Source organism: Chrysochloris asiatica, unplaced genomic scaffold, assembly GCF_000296735.1.
Source record: "Chrysochloris asiatica unplaced genomic scaffold, ChrAsi1.0 scaffold00035, whole genome shotgun sequence".
NCBI lineage: Eukaryota > Metazoa > Chordata > Mammalia > Afrosoricida > Chrysochloridae > Chrysochloris > Chrysochloris asiatica.
Genome location: NW_006408553.1, coordinates 22917125 through 22933401, shown reverse-complemented (window position 1 = coordinate 22933401; position 16277 = coordinate 22917125). Strand labels below are relative to the sequence as shown.

At 37.7% G+C, this 16277-nt stretch overlaps 1 pseudogene; it reads left to right on the top strand.

The window, feature by feature from the left end:
• Positions 1 to 15124: 15124 nt before the first annotated feature.
• On the top strand, positions 15125 to 15583 carry LOC102817735 (annotated as a pseudogene).
• The last annotated feature ends 694 nt before the right edge of the window (positions 15584 to 16277 follow it).

Here is a 16277-nt window from a genome sequence, read left to right as displayed (position 1 = left end):
CCAACAGTTTATTCATTGGAATACCTTTAAAAGACCATAAATAGACTATACATGTGAACCTTGCTAGATGGAATACACAGAAATTAAATTGGCTACATCTGTGAAAAGAGACAATGAAGAAGCTCAAAATTTAGTGTGAACAAGATCAGGGGCCTGCTGCTGAACTGACCATCAATTGATCATCTGCGAGTTCAAGCTGAAGTTGAAGAAGATTAAAACAGCTCCATGACAGCTAAAGTATTGCCTTAAGTTTATCTTACCTGAATTTATAGACCATTTCAAGAAGAGATTTAATTCATTGAACACTAATGACCAAAGACCAGAAGAGTTGTGCAATGACATCAAGGACACATTATACACGAAGAAAGCAAAATGTCATTAAATAAGACAGAGAGAAAGAAAAGAACAAAACAGATGTAAAAAGAGGCTCTGAAACTTACCGTAGAACATAAAGTAGTTAAAGCAAATGGAAGAAATAATAAAGTAAAAGAGCTGAACAGATTTCAAAAGGTAGGCCAACAGACAAAGTAAAGTATTATAAAGAAATGTGAAAAGAATGGAATTAGAAAACCAAAGGAAAAAAACACACTTGGCATTTCTCAAGATGCAAGAAATGAATTCAATCCTTGAGTTCAAGTATTAAGGATTCTATATTCAAAATATTGAACTATGAGGAAATATGAGAAGTAGAGGGAATACATAGAGTCAATGTACCAATATATGTGTTTGTGTGTGTGTGTATGTATGTATATATATATATTGGCCAACATTCAACCATTCTAGGAGGCAGCATAGGATCAAGAACTGGTAGTACTGAAGGAAGAATTTTAAGCTGAACTGAAAGTATTGGTGGAAAATGCTTCAGGAATTGATAGAGTATTAATTAAAATAATTCAACGAACAGATGCACTGCTAGAAGTACTCAATCATCTGTACTAAGAAATTTAGAAGACCAGCTGCCTGGCCAAACAATTGGAAGAGATGCATATTTGTGTCCATTCCAAAGAATGTGCAAATTATCACACAAAAGCAAAGTTTTGCTGAAGATAACTGAAAAACAGTTGCATTAGTTCATCCACAGGGAACTGACAAAAATTCAAGTCTGATTCAACTGAGGCCATGGGACCAGGGATATCAGTGCTGGTATCAGATGGATCTTGGTTGAATGCAGAGAATAATAGAAATATTTTTATTGTATTTTATTGATTATACAAAGGCCTTTGACTATGTGGATTATAACAAATTACTGATAACATAGTGAGAAATGAAAATTGTAGAAAACTTCATTGTGCTCATGTATAATCTCTACATAACAAAGAGGTAGTTATTGCAAAGAATAAGGGGATACTGCGTGATTTTAAATCAAGAAAAGTGTGTGTCAGGGTTGAATCTTTTCACCATATTCATTTAATTTGTATGCTGAGCAAATAATCTGAGAATTTGACTATATGAATAACACAATGTCAAGATCAGAGGAAAATTTACTAACAACTTGTGATATGCATATAACACAGCCTTACTTCCTGAAAGCAAAGAAGACTTGAAGCACTAACTGACGAAGATCAGACAACAGCTTTCAATATGGATTATGCTTCAACATAAAGAAAAGAAAAATCTTTACAACTAGACCAATAAATTGGAGCATAGTAGTCTTATGGTTACGAATCGGGCTGTGAACCTTAAGGTCAGCGGTTCGAAACTACCAGCCGCTCCGCGGGAGAAAGATGAGGCTTTCTACTCACGTAAAGATTTACACCCTCGGAAACCCTGTACAGGGTCGCTATGGGTCGGAACCGACTCGATGGCACTTAACAACAACAACAACAGTCTTATAGTATAATCACTGGACTGTGAACCATAAGGTTGGTGGCTTGAGCCTACCAGTTGCTCCATGGGCCAAAGATGAGACTTTCTGCTGCTGCAATGATTTACAGCCATGAAAACCCCTACACAGTGTCCCTATGAGTCACAACCGACTTGACGGCAATTAACAACAATAGACCAATAAGCAGCAACATGAGAAATAGAGACAAAATTGAAGCTGTTTGTTTTACTGGATCCACAATTAATCCATGCAAGCAATAATCACGAAACCAAACAACATACTGCATTAGAAAAATGTGCTGCCAAAGAACTCTTTGGGTATATTCAATTGTCTCATAGGCATCTGAAAGCCGGACAGTGAATAAGGAAGACTAAAGAAGAATTGATGCATTTGAAATATGATGTTATCCAAGAATATTAAATATACCATGGACTGCCAGAAGAACCAAATAATTTGTCTTTGAAGAAGTATAATTAGAATGCGCTACAGAAGCTGAGAATTGAAGCTGAGATGTTTTGTCATATGTTTTGAATATGTTATCAGGAGGGACCAGTCCGTGGAGAAGAATATAATGTTTGGTTAGGTAGAGGATCAGAGAAAGAGAAGATACTTGCTATGGTTAGGGTTTTGTGTCAACTTGAATAGGCCAGGATTTCCAGAGGTTTGGCAGTTTTGTTGTTGTTGCTGTTGTTAGGTACCATTGAGTTGGTACTGACTCATAGTGACCCTATGCACAACAGAATGAAACACTGCCTGGTCCTGGGCTAACCTCACAAAAGTTGCCATGCTAGAGTGCATTGATGTTGCCATTTTGCCAATCCATCTCACTGAGGGTCTTCCTCTTTTTCTCTGACCTTCCATCTTACCAAACATGATATTCTTCTCCAGTGACTGGTCCCTCCTGACAATATGTCCGAAGTATGAGAGACAAAGTTTGGCCATCCTGGCTTCCAGGGAGCACTCTGGCTGCATTTCTTCCTACACAGATCTGTTGGTTCTTTTGGCAGCCCATGGCACTTTCAATATTCTCCTCCAACACCATAACTCAAAAGCATCAATTCTTCTATGGTCTTTCTCATTCACTGTCCGGCTTTTGCATGCATGTGAGGTTATTGAAAATACCATGGCTTGGGTCAGGTGCACCTTAGTCCTCAAGCTGACATCTTTGCTTTTCAACACTTTAAAAAAGGTCTTGTGCAGCAGTTTGCCTAATGCAACACATCGTTTGATTTATTGACTGCTGCTTCCGTGAGTGTTGATAGTTGATCCAAGAAGAATGAAGTCCTTAACAACTACAATCTGTTCTCCATTGATAAGAATGTTGTTGATTGGTCCAGTAGTGAGGATTTTTGTTTTCTTTACATTGAGATGCAATCCATACCAAAGGCTGTGCTCTTTGATCTTCATCAGCAAATGTTTTAAATCCTCTTCATTTTCAGCAAGCAAGGTTGTATCAGTTGTGCTTAATCCCATGGTGACATAATCTGATACAGGAATCGTTAGCTCTATGGTGAGTGGTTATGAATAGCCAAACATTTAAAGGGATACTTCCTTGGGACTATGGCCTGCTCCTAAAATAATGGATATTTGGATGGGGCTTGCACTCTCTCTTCCATTGGGGACCTAGGACACTATACTTGTAAGCCATTTCCTGGATAATGAATTTATCTTGCTATATATACATCTGTAATTTTCACTGATTTTGCTTCTCTAGAAAACCCAGTCTAACACAATACTCAATGATGTGGATTATCACAGTGGCTACAGCAATGGGCTCAGACATAACAATGATGGTGAGATGGTGTAGGATCAGGCAGTGTTTTGTTCTGTTGCACATATATGAGTCCTAAAACAAAACCTAATAACTGGTGAATATACGCAATTTAACAACAACAACAAAAATTAGGAAAATATTTTTACATAAGTTTTTTCACATTGTTAATTTCAACAAGGTCAAAATCAGTTAACTTTGGCATTATCTATTCCACCAGACAGATATTATTCACATTTCTACTGAACAAAAACATGTTCTTTCAGGATTGAATATTGTCCTTTCAATAAATGGTAAACTCAATACTTCATTAAAGGATAACCCAATAATCTCATTTGACTATTTCCAAGTTTCAGACAATTTTTTGACATAAAAAGATGAGCCTAAAAGTTTGAGTAATATAGTAAAATGCCACAAGTATAATAGGTATACAAATATGTATTAATTATAGTAAAAAGTAATACAATACAGATCAAAGGCATAGACCTAAAAACTGCACAGAGAAGTTGCTTGGTACTGTTTGCCATAACAAGAAAGTTAAACCGGAAGTTTATATATAGTTAGGTTAGGTGCTGGCAAGTCATTTCTTACCCATAGTGACCCCTATATACAACAGAATGAAACACCACCCAGTTCTGAACCATCCTCACAGTTGCTGCTATTTTTGAGCCCATTGTTACTATCACTGTGCTGATCTATCCTTTGGGTCTCTCCTTTTTTTTGCTGACCCACATCTTTACCAAGCATGATGTCCTTCTTCAGGGACTGGTCTCTTCTGACAATGTGTCTGAAGTATGAGAGCCTAAGTCTGGTCATCATGGTTTCTAAGGAGCATTCTGGCTAAACTGCTTCCAACACAAATTTGTTTGTTCTTCTGGAATTCTATGTGACATTTAAAATTCTTCTCCAACACCTTAGCTCAAATGTATCAATTCTTCTACTGTCTTCCTTATTCATTGTCCAATTTTCAGATGCATATGAGGTTATTGAAAATAGGATGACTTGAGTCAGGTGCACTTTAGTCCTCAAACTACCTTTGCTCTTGAACACTTTAAGGAGCGCTTGTGCAGCAGATTTGCCTAGTGTGATACGTTGTTTGATTTCTTGACTGCTGATTCCTTGAGTTATTGACAACTTCAGTCTTTTTTCCATTCATCATGATGTTATTTATTCATCCAGTGATTAGCATATCTTTTTTCTTTGCATTGAATTACAACCCATACCAAAGGCTGTGGTTTTTGGTGTTCATCAGTAAGTATTTTAAGTCCTCTTTGTTTTCAGAAAACAAGGTTGTATCATCTGCATATCATAACTTGTTCATGTGATATGCAGATGATAGTGGATTTGAATGCTAAGCAATGTATTTTGCATTTATGTGTTATGAATAGAAACCCCATTTTTTTTTCTCATTATAATTCCATGGACAATGTGTGAAATGTGTACAACATTGTTTTCTTTCTTCAGTGTTTTGCAGTTTGTTAAGCCAAGTATTTCAGATATACTGTTTCTGCTATATGCTGTCTAGTGGGTTTCGACTGACAGCAACCTATATTTAGGATATATCCTTATTAAATTGTGTATAGTTTTCCCAACTATAGCTACAGTGAACATGACTTATGATTTTGAGCTAGTTAAATTTAAGTAAAAATATAATCTGGCAAAGGATAGCCAATAGTATTATCTAATTCCATATTGGATTTTCAAAATTTATCAAAGCAAAGTTTAAAATATGCACCCAATTTTGTTTCCTGACATCTTTTTTTCATTTAAATTTGTGTGTTGCCAAATTGGATGTATTAAATTTCTTTGTGAACTGACTTAGAAAAAAACTTATTATGAAGTATTTCAAACATGTAAAATGAGAAAGAATAGTAAACTGAATGCCTGTATCCATCACGAAGTTTGGACAATTTCTACTCATGCTAATTATTTTTACTTACCTACTTCCCCTTCCCTCTAGATTATTTTGACTAAATCTCAGATACATTATTTCATTAGTAAATATTTCAGAGTGTATGTATGAAAAATAAGAACTCATAAAATTTTAAAAGAACATAATACTATTCTGTAACCCACTCTATATGCTGAGAAAATGATGAGAGAATCTGGACTCCATAAAGAAGAATGAGTCTTCAGGGTTAAAGGAAGGCTTATTAACAACCCTGGATATGCAGATGATACAACCTTGCTTGCTGAAAACCAACAATATTTGAAGCACTTCACAAAATATAGTACTTGAAGCACTGCAAAAAAAATACAGCCTTCATATGGATTAAAATTCAATGTTAACAAAACAAAACTCCTCATAACTGGACCAATAGACAACATAATGATAAATGAAAAAAGATTGATTTTTGTCAAGGCTTTAATTTTACTTGGATCTGTAATTAATGCTCATGGAAGCAAGTAGTCAAGAAATCAAATAAAGTATTGCATTTGGCAAATCTACTGTAAAATATTTCTTTCAAATGTTAAAGAGCAAATATGTCACTTTGAGGACTAAGGTGACCTGACTCAAGCCATGGTAATTTCAATCATCTAATAAGCATTGAAAGTTGGGCATTAAATAAGGAAGACTAGAGAAGAATCGATGCATTTTAATTAAGGTATTGACAAAGAATTTTGAAAGTGCTGTGGAATACCAGAAGAAAACACAAATCTGTCTTAGAATAAGTATAGCCAGAATGCTCCTTAGAAGCTGTTTGTTGTTGTTGTTAAGTGCTGTTGAGTTGGTTCCGACCCATAGTGACCCTTTATAGGGTATCCGAGGAGTGAGCTTGAACCGTCAACCTTGCAGTTTAAACGGCTTTGCAGTCTGGCACATTAGCCCACAGCACCACACCAGGACTCCTTAGAAGCAGTAGTACCATGAATTTACATGATTGACTTTTCTATCCAAAGTTTAAACTTCTACCAAATGATTGGGTGGAACCATACAAATAGAGTGTTGTTGTTGTTGTTAAGTGCCATCGAGTCTGTTCTGACCCATAGCGATCCTATGTAGGGTTAGAAATTTAATACATCTAATTTGGCAACACAAAAATAAATTTAAATGGAAAAAAAAAAAAAAAAGATGCAATCTGCATGCTGCTGATTGCATCACCGGGATTATGTTTAATATGGTTCTTTCTCCCCTACTTTTTTTAAACTGTGTCATTAGATCTAGCAATTGGATTAAACATAGTTTAAATTTTTTGGCAAGAATTCTTCATAAGTAGAGTGTGTACATCTATCAAGATGATAGGCTCTCTCTGTATCTCTCTCTTAACATTTTTTTACTAGAGGCAATTAAGGTTTACAGAAAATTTGCACCAAAAGTACAAGAAGTTCCCAAACACCCTCTCTACTCTATTTCCCCACACTTGACATAATTTCTTTATTATTAACATCTGTGCAGTATTAATTTTTGATATCCTATAAACATCATATAAACACTATTATCCTAGGCATCAGGAGCTCTGGCAGCGTAGTGGTTACGAACTGGGCGGCGGACTGCAAGGTCAGCAGTTCAAAACTACCAGCCACTCCACAGGAGAATGATGAGGCTTTCTGCTCCTGTAAAGATTTACAGCCTCGGAATCCCTGTACAGGGTTGCTATGGGTCAGAACCGACTTGATGACACTTAGCAACAACAAAAATCCTAGGCATTAGTGAACTGAAATGGACTGCTATTGGCCATTTTAAATCTGACTATCAAATGGTTTATTATGCCAGGAATAACAAATTGTAGAGGAATGGAGTCCCATTCATCATGAAAAAGAACATATCAAGATCATTAAGTACAACTCTATCTATGATAGGATAATATCCATATGCCTACAAGGAAGACCAGTTAATAACAGTATTATTCAAATTTACACAGTAAACACTAAAGCCAGTGATGATGAAATTGAAGAATTCTACAAAATTCTTCAGTCTGAAATTGATCAAACATGTAATCAAGATGTATTGATAATTACTGGTGATTGGAATGTAAAGGTTGAAAACAAAAAGCAAGGAAAATATAGCCTTGATGATAGAAATGATGCTGGAGAGCACATGATAGAATTTTGCAAAGCCAATAACTGCTTAATTGAAAATGCCTTTTTAAAACAACATGAAAGACTACACATGGACCTCATCAGATCCATCTGATTGGCTACATTTGTGGAAAGAGATGGTGGAAAAACTGCATGGCATCAGCCAAAACAAGGCCAGGGGCAGACTGTGGAACAGACCATCAATTGCTCATATGCAAGTTCAGGCTGAAGCTGACGAAAATTGAAACAAGTTCATGAGAGCCAACATTTGACCTTGAGTATATTCCACTTAAACTTGGAGATCCTCTGAAGAACAGATTTTATGCATTAGCCTTTGGTATGTGTTGCATATCAATGTAAAGAACACAAAAATCCTTACCACTGGACCAATAAACAACATCCACATAAATGGAGAAAAGTTTGAAGTTGTCAAAGACTTCATTTTACTTGGATCAGCCATTACCTCTCATGAAAGCAGCAGTCAAGAAATAAAACAGCTTATTGTGTCGAACAAATCTGCTGTACAAGACCTCTTTAGAGTGTTGAAGAGCAAAGATATTAGTTTGAGGACTAAGATGTGCTTGTCCTAGGCCGTGGTATTTTCAATAGCCTCATACGCATGTGAAAGTTGGACAGTGAATAAGGAAGACCATAGAATGATTGATGCATTTGAGTTATGGTGTTGGAGGAGAATATTGAAAGTACCATGATCTGCCAAAACAACAAACAGATCTGTCTTGGAAGAAGTACAGCCAGAGTGGATCTTGGAAGCCATGATAGCCAGACTTAGTTTCTCATATTTCCAACATACTGTCAGGAGAGACCAATCCCTGGTGAAGGACATCATGTTTGGTAAAGCGGAGGGTCAGAGAAAAAGAGGAAGACCCAAAGCATGATGGACTGGCACAGTGGCAGCAGCAGGGCGCTCAAACATAGCAACGATTGTGAAGTTGATCCAGGACCAGGCAGTGTTTCATTCTGTTGAGCATAGGGTCTCTATGAGTTGGTGCTGACTAGATGGCACCTAACAGCAACAACAACAACAATAATACAGTATTAATGTGTTGCATCTGTTACATTTTATATAATTGATAAGCTAGTGTTTACACATTTTATTATCTAAAGTCCATAGTTTAGATTGACTCTGTCTTGGACAGTTGTAGGGGTTTTGACAAGCACAGGTCATGTACACACCATTATACTATGAAGCAAAATAAAGTCAATGAGCTTAAAATTTCTTTTGGTTCACCTATTTATCCCACCTTGACTTCTCCTCTCACCGTTGGCAACATCTGTTGGTTCTATAGGATAAGCTCTAAAATTACTAGCAGTTCAAACCCACCAGCCACTTCTTGGAAACTCAATGCAGGTTCACTATGAGTCAGAATCAACTTGACAGCACTTAACAACTACAATAGGATGGTTTTATCTTTTCCAGGATGCTGGAATAATAAACCATACAGGCTTTTAAGACTGGCTTCTTTAATTTAACAATATTAATTTAAGTTTCCTTCATGTCTTTGGTGTCTTGATCACTCATTTCTTTATTATCACTGAATAATACTTTGTTGTAAGATGTGCCATATATTGAAGACCATCTTGGTTGTTTCCAATTTGGGGCAGTTATGAATAAAGCTGTTATAAACATTCATATGCAGGTTTTTGTATGAACATATGTTTTCAACTTATTTGGGTAAATACCTAGAAATGCAATTGTTAGACCAATTGGTAAACATCTATTTAACTTTGTGAGGAACTACTTGCCTGACTTCCACAGTGTTTACCATTTTACATTTGCATCAGCAATGAATGAAAGTTCCTACTGTTACACATTCTTGATGTTGTTATGTTTTGGAATTTAGCCACTGTGATCATTAAGGTTTTATATCAACTTGACTGGGCCAGGATTCTCAGTATTTTGGCAGTGAAGACATAATAATCTCCCATGAGGAGATCTGCTATGAGCAACCAACTAGTTTAAAGGAAGCTTCCTTGGGGGTGTATCTTGCTTCCAATATATTGAACATTCAGGCAAAGCTTCCTTGCTTTCTGCTGGGTCTGGATTCTATAACTGGCTCGTCATATGACCTCTGCCTGCTTGCCATCAGCCTTGCAGCTATGTGAGTCAGAAGCCTCCAGACTGACAAATCACCTATGGACTTGGGAATTGACACCTTTACAATTGTGTGAGCCATTTCCTTGATATAAGCACTGGACTGTGAACCACAAGGTCTGTGATTTAAATCCACCAGCTGCTCCTCAGAAACGCTGTAAAGGGTCATTATGAGTCAGAACAGACTCAATAGCACTTAACAACAACAATATAAATGCTTTATTAGTTTTGCCATTATAATAGGTGCGGTGTTCTGGTATGACACTATAGGATAAACAGTGGTTCAAATCCACCAGCCATTCCTTGGAAACCCTATCCAGGGTCTATGTGAGTCAGAACCAACTTGAAGTCACACAACAGCAATGGCATATGATGTTAATAATCTTTTCATATATTTATTTGTCACATGTCTCTCTCTTTTGTGATGCTAAAATTGATCCAGGGGCTCAGGTGTCATCACTCTGAAACTCCCATTAAGTACTATTTCAGCTCTCTACCTGATGATTTTAATAGTAGTGACGATCAATGCCTGGATCCATTATCTCATTAGAGATCGCAAAGTGGCAATATTTTATCATATCTTCATGATTTTTTAGCTAGAATACTTCTATCAAGAAAAAGTTTTTTGAGCAAGGAGGCGACGTATCAAAGTTCTGCTTTAGGAAAATTTATTATTGCAATGATAAGAAGGGGGAAAAAAGGATAAAGCATTCAGAATTTTTCACGTGAAATGTCGTAGGTGATCAGAAAAAGAGGTCAGACTCTTGGTAATAAGGAATCCTTATGTAGTACACATAGCTAATGTACATGACTGCTAAATTAAAATTTGTGCACAGTCACTTAAGAAGAAAGGCTTAGTGATCTACTTCCAAAAATCCAACCACTGAAAACCCTATACAGCACAAATCTACACTGATACACATGGTGTCACTGTGAGTCAGAATCAACTTGAGGGCAACCGTTTCTTTGTTTTGGTTTGATTTTAGTGATAATAAAAAAGGAGGGAATTGACAAAATCAGGTAGACAGGGTACTGGATCTGACAATTGCTTGGCTATCATGTGTGTGGGAGATCAAAGAACCTGGTGTGTGGAAAAACGTTGGTGATATTAACAGCAGCAGTAGTGTAGAGGAGGGGAGAGATGATGAAGGCTATTATATCTGTGTTCATCTCTTTGTTAATACATGCATTCTCTCCCTGCTGCATTTTCTGTTGCTTTGGGGAGCCTAGTTTTTAAGAGCTTCGCAGTGATTTCTGTCAATTCCCTAAGGGACCGCCTTCATGAGCTAATGTTTCTCACCATCTGGAAGTGGAAAGATTTTCTCAAAATCTACCCAGAAATTTATTCTCTATTTTTTTTCCTCTCTGAGCTATAACACAAGCATTTCAAGGGTTTATAGCTAGACATTTTGATGCTCTTAAGTTTGAGGGACCACTGTGATGACTCAGCTAATTTGGACTCCAGAAGGTTGTCTTTGAGGATCTTTTAAAAACATAAACAAAGACATTTTATTCCATTCCACTGCCCCTACTTAACCTTTGTGTTTTTTCCCTATCCCCTTAAAAGATTCGTCTCCCTCCTGTGTACTTGGAAGTGTCACTTCCAAGCCTGCTCTCTTGTTTGAGTCACCTATGTGAACAGTGTTTAACTAAGTGGATATTTACTCATAAATCACTCTCCCAATTCTAATCATATATGTTCCTTTTCTTTAACTCCCTTAAGTTAATCTATATTGTGCTGGCATTAATATGCCCAGGCTTGAATTTAGGATTCCAGAGCAACTGTGTTGAAGACACTTAAAAAGAGATTTTTTTCTCTTTATTCCATTTGGTTCCTACTCCATTGGCCTTCATTATGTTGCCTGCCAACCCATTTATTTCTTATGTTTATCAGTGCTATAGTAGAAAAGCCACCTTTAATGTAAGAGCATAGCATTCAGAAGTGAGGAAATGCTTTAACTCTGTTGTATTCTGGTTGTAAGATTGCGTTGTTGAGTCATTATGCCAGGGACTTTTTACTCCCGTTGAATCACAGCATAAAGAATAGATCTGCTCCTTAAACACTTGCAGAAATGTGATTTTTAAAGTGGAACATTAAAAATTGTATTAGATGAATAACAAGCAAAATAATCCTATGTAGAGAATTTTTGAGAGAGCCCTGGTGGCACAGTGGGTTAAGCACTGGGATGCTCACCAAATGATTGGCAGTTTGAACCTACTCTACAGTAAAAAGGTGTAGCAGTCAGCTTCCATAATAATGTACAAACCCTGTGCAGGGTCACTATGGGTCAGAACCGACTCTACGGCACTTAACAACAACACCAAATGGAATTCTGGTGTGGTGCTGTGGATTAACGGATTGGACTGCAAGGTCAGTGGTTCAAGTTCACCAGCTACTCCTTGGAAACCCTATACAGAGGAGCATCTGATGTGTTTGAACCCCTAGCCTTGTTCAAACTGAACTTGCAGTCCTATAGCACCATTAGCCTTGTTCAAACTGAACTTGCAGTCCTATAGCACCACATAGGTGATTCTTTAATCTGTTAAATTGTGCACATTGAGATTTCTTTAGATGTGGTACGAATCTGGGGGAAATTCCTAAAGTCATTTGTAGGTGTCGTTAGGTGCGTGGAGTCAGTTCCACCTCATAGCAACCCTATGCACAACAGAATTTAACAATGTCAGCTACTGCACCATCCTAAAAATGGTTGTTATGTTTGAGCCCATTCTTGTTGTCTCTGTGTGAATACATTTATTTGGGGGCCTTTCTATTTTTTGCTAATCCTTCACCCTACCAAATGTGCAGGAGACAAAGTCTCACCATTCTCGCTTTTAACAAGCATTCTGGTTGTACTGCTTCATTTTATTTATTTTTTAATTGCTTCTTTCATGAGCATTGATTGTAGAGCTAATAAAAATGAAGTCTTTGACAACTTCAATCTTTTCTCTGTTTATCATGATGCTATTTACTTGTCAAGTTGTGAGGATTTTAACTTTCTTTACATTGAAGTGGAATCCATACCAAAGGTTGTAGTCTTTGACCTTCATCAGTAAGTATTGTTGTCTTGGTTCCTAGCATACAAGGTTGTATCATCTGCATATCTCAGGCTGTTAATGAGTCATCCACCAATCCTGATGTCATATTGTTTTTCATATAATCCAGTTTCTTGGATTATTTGCTCAGCATACAGACTGAATAAGTATGGTGAAAGGGTGTAACTCTGGCACACACCTTTCCTGAATTTCAACCATTTAGTACTTTCTTGCTTTGTTGGAACAATTGCTCTTGGTCTATGTACAGGTCCCTCATGAGCACAATGAAGTATTCTGGAATACACATTTATCACAACATTATCCATAATTTGTTAAGACCCACATAATCGAATGCTTTGGCATAGTAAATAAAGCACAAGTAAACATCTTTCTGGTGTTTACTGCTTTCAGTCAAGATCCATCAGACATCAGCAATGATATACCTAGTTCCATGTTCTCTTCTGAATTTGGTTTGGACTTCTGGAAGTTCCCTGTCAATGTACTGCTACAACCATTTTTGAATTATATTCAGAAAAGGTTTTCTTTCTTGTGGTATTAATTATATTTTTTGATAATTTCCAGAATTCTGTTTGATCACCTTCCTTTGGAATGGGCACAGATATGTATCTCTTCCAGTTGGTAGCATGTTCCAAAGACAAACGCTTTCCTCCTCAGTGACTGTCTTCCTCTGTGAGTGATGAGATATACAGTGGAGTGAGCCTGCACTGCATTTTCTAAAATATACACATGTTTACTATTTCATTTACAATATACTAAATAGAAAATCTGAACACAAAGCTGAGTCAATCATATCATATGATATCAATCAGTAAGGCTTTTAAGACTACAGACTAGAGTCTATGACAGACTGGTCATTTACCTGCCAGGAACCATGACTACTTTTGTGGAGGAAAGGTACTAATGATATGGAAAATATGGCAATATTTTTATATAGGCAGTACAAGCACCCTACCCTCTGCATCCCACCACTAGGAGAGAAAAGCAGTCACTGAGAAAGAAAGCATATGTCTTAGGAGATGGTATGGGGCTCAGAAGATGTTGAGGGCTTATGCAATGTGTTTTGTGCCCTTTCAAGCTGTGGAGAAACAGATATATAAAAATGTCTACCCCTTGTTTGGGCACTCTATAGATAGACTGAGAGGTTTCTGTAACAAAGATCATAAATTCCTTCTGTCCCAGGCTTTTGAAAAGAAGTCATACCATTTGTAATAGTTTCCATATGAAAAACCAGTCCATGGAATATATAGTGTGTGTTGTTGTTGCGGTTAGGTGCCATTATTCCGTACTGACTCATAGAGACCCTACGCACAACAGACCCCAAACTGCCCAGTCCGGCGCCAACCTCATAATCATTGCTACACCTGAGTCCGTTGCTGCTGCCACTGTGCCAATCCATCTCCTTGGGGGACTTCCTTTTTTTTACCTGCTCCCCTCTTTACCAAACATAATATCTTTCTCCAGGGATTGTTCCCTCCTGACAATGTGTCCAAACTCTGAGAGAGGAAGTCTGACCAACCTGGCTTCCAGGAAGCATTCTCTCTGTACTTCTTCCAACACAGATTGGTTTGTTATTTTAGCAATCCATGATACTTTTAATGTTTCCCTCTGACACCATAGCTCAAATACATCAATTCTTCTATGGTCTTCCTTATTCACTATCCAATTTTCACATGCATATGAACTTATTGAAAATACCAAGGCTTGGGTCAGGTGCACCTTAGTTCTCAAAAAGACACCTTTTCTCTTGAACACTTAAAGAGATCTCATGCATCAGATTTATCTAATTCAATGCATTATTTGATTTCTTGATTGCTGCTTCCATGAGTGTTGATGGTTGATCCCAGCAAAATGAAGTCTTCAACAACTTCAATCTTTTCTCCATTTATATGGATGTAATTCATCATTTCATTGGTGAGGCTTTTTGTTTTCTTTACATTGAGGTTCAGCCTGTGCTTCAGTAAGTATTTGAAGTCCTCTTTGCTTTCAACCAGCAAGGTTGTATCATCTACATATTGCAGGTTATTAATGAGTCTTCCTCCTCTCCTGATGCCATGTTTTTCTTCACATAATTCACTATCTCAAATTATCTGCTTAGCATGCAGATTAAAAAAGTATGGTGAAAGAATACAACCCTGTGCACACCTTTCCTAATTTTAAACTATTCAGGGTTCCCATGTTCTGTTGGAACAACTGCCTCTTACAGGTTCCTCAAGAGCATAATTAAGTGTTCTGGAATACTCTTTCTCTGCAATGCTGCCCATAGCTTGTCATGATCATACAATCAAAAGCCTTTGTGTAGGCCATTACTGCAAGAAAACGTCCCCAGACCTGAGCAGTCAAGATGTGTGACTTCACTGAGGACCAGGCAGCAGAGTTTAAGGAGGCCTTCCAGCTGTTTGACAGACCAGGTGATGGCAAGATGCTGTACAGCAGTGTGGGGACATGATGGGGGCCCTGGGCCAGAACCCCACCAACGCCGAGCTGCTCAAGGTCCTGGAGAATCCCAAGAGTGATGAGATGAATGTGAAGGTGCTAGATTTTGAGCATTTCCTGCCCATGCTGCAGACTGTGGCCAAGAACAAGTACCAGGGCACCTATGAAGACTATGTTGAAGGATTTTGGGTGTTTGACAAGGAAAGGAATGGCACTGTCATGGGTGCTGAAATCCGGCATGTCCTTGTCACACTGGGTGAGAAGATGACAGAGGAAGAAGTAGAGATGCTGGTGGCTGGCTGGGCACAAGGACAGCAATGGTTTTATCAACTATGAAGAGCTTGTCCGGATGGTGCTGAATGGCTGAGGGCAGTCTTTCCTGTGTCCCCAGAGCCCTGTGCCTTTCCTGTGTTATCGAGCCCTGAAGGCCTCCTTGGCTGTCACAGCATCTTTCTCAGATTCTCTCTCTTGGATAATGCTTGCAAGCAGCAGTCACCAAATAAACTTGCTGTCTGTGCACACACACAAACACACACACACACACACACACACACACACACAAACACACAAAGCCTTTGTGTACTCCATAAACACAGGTAAAAAAAATTTTCTGGTACCCTCTGCTTTCAGTCAAGATCCAGCTCATGTCAGTAATTATATAAGCTGCCTTTTGAGTTTTCTATTCAGTTCTTTTACCTCCTCATTTCTTCCATGTGCTTTAGTATCTCTATGCTATAGAGCAAGTTTCAGAGTTTCTTCTGACCTCCATTTTGGTCTTTTCCTTCTTTCTTGTATTCTTAATGATCTTTTGGTTTCTTCCTTAATAACATTCTTGATATCATCCCACAACTCTTTTGGTCTTTGGGCTTTAGTGTCTAACACATCAAATCTGTTCTTATGATGATCTCTAAATTCAGGTGGGATATGTTCAAGGTCATATTTTGGCTCTCTTGGATTTGTTTTAATTTTCTTCAGCTTCAGCATGAACTTGTTGTTGTTGTTAGGTGCCATCAAGTTGGTACCGACTCATAGTGACCCTATGAACAGCAGAACAATACACT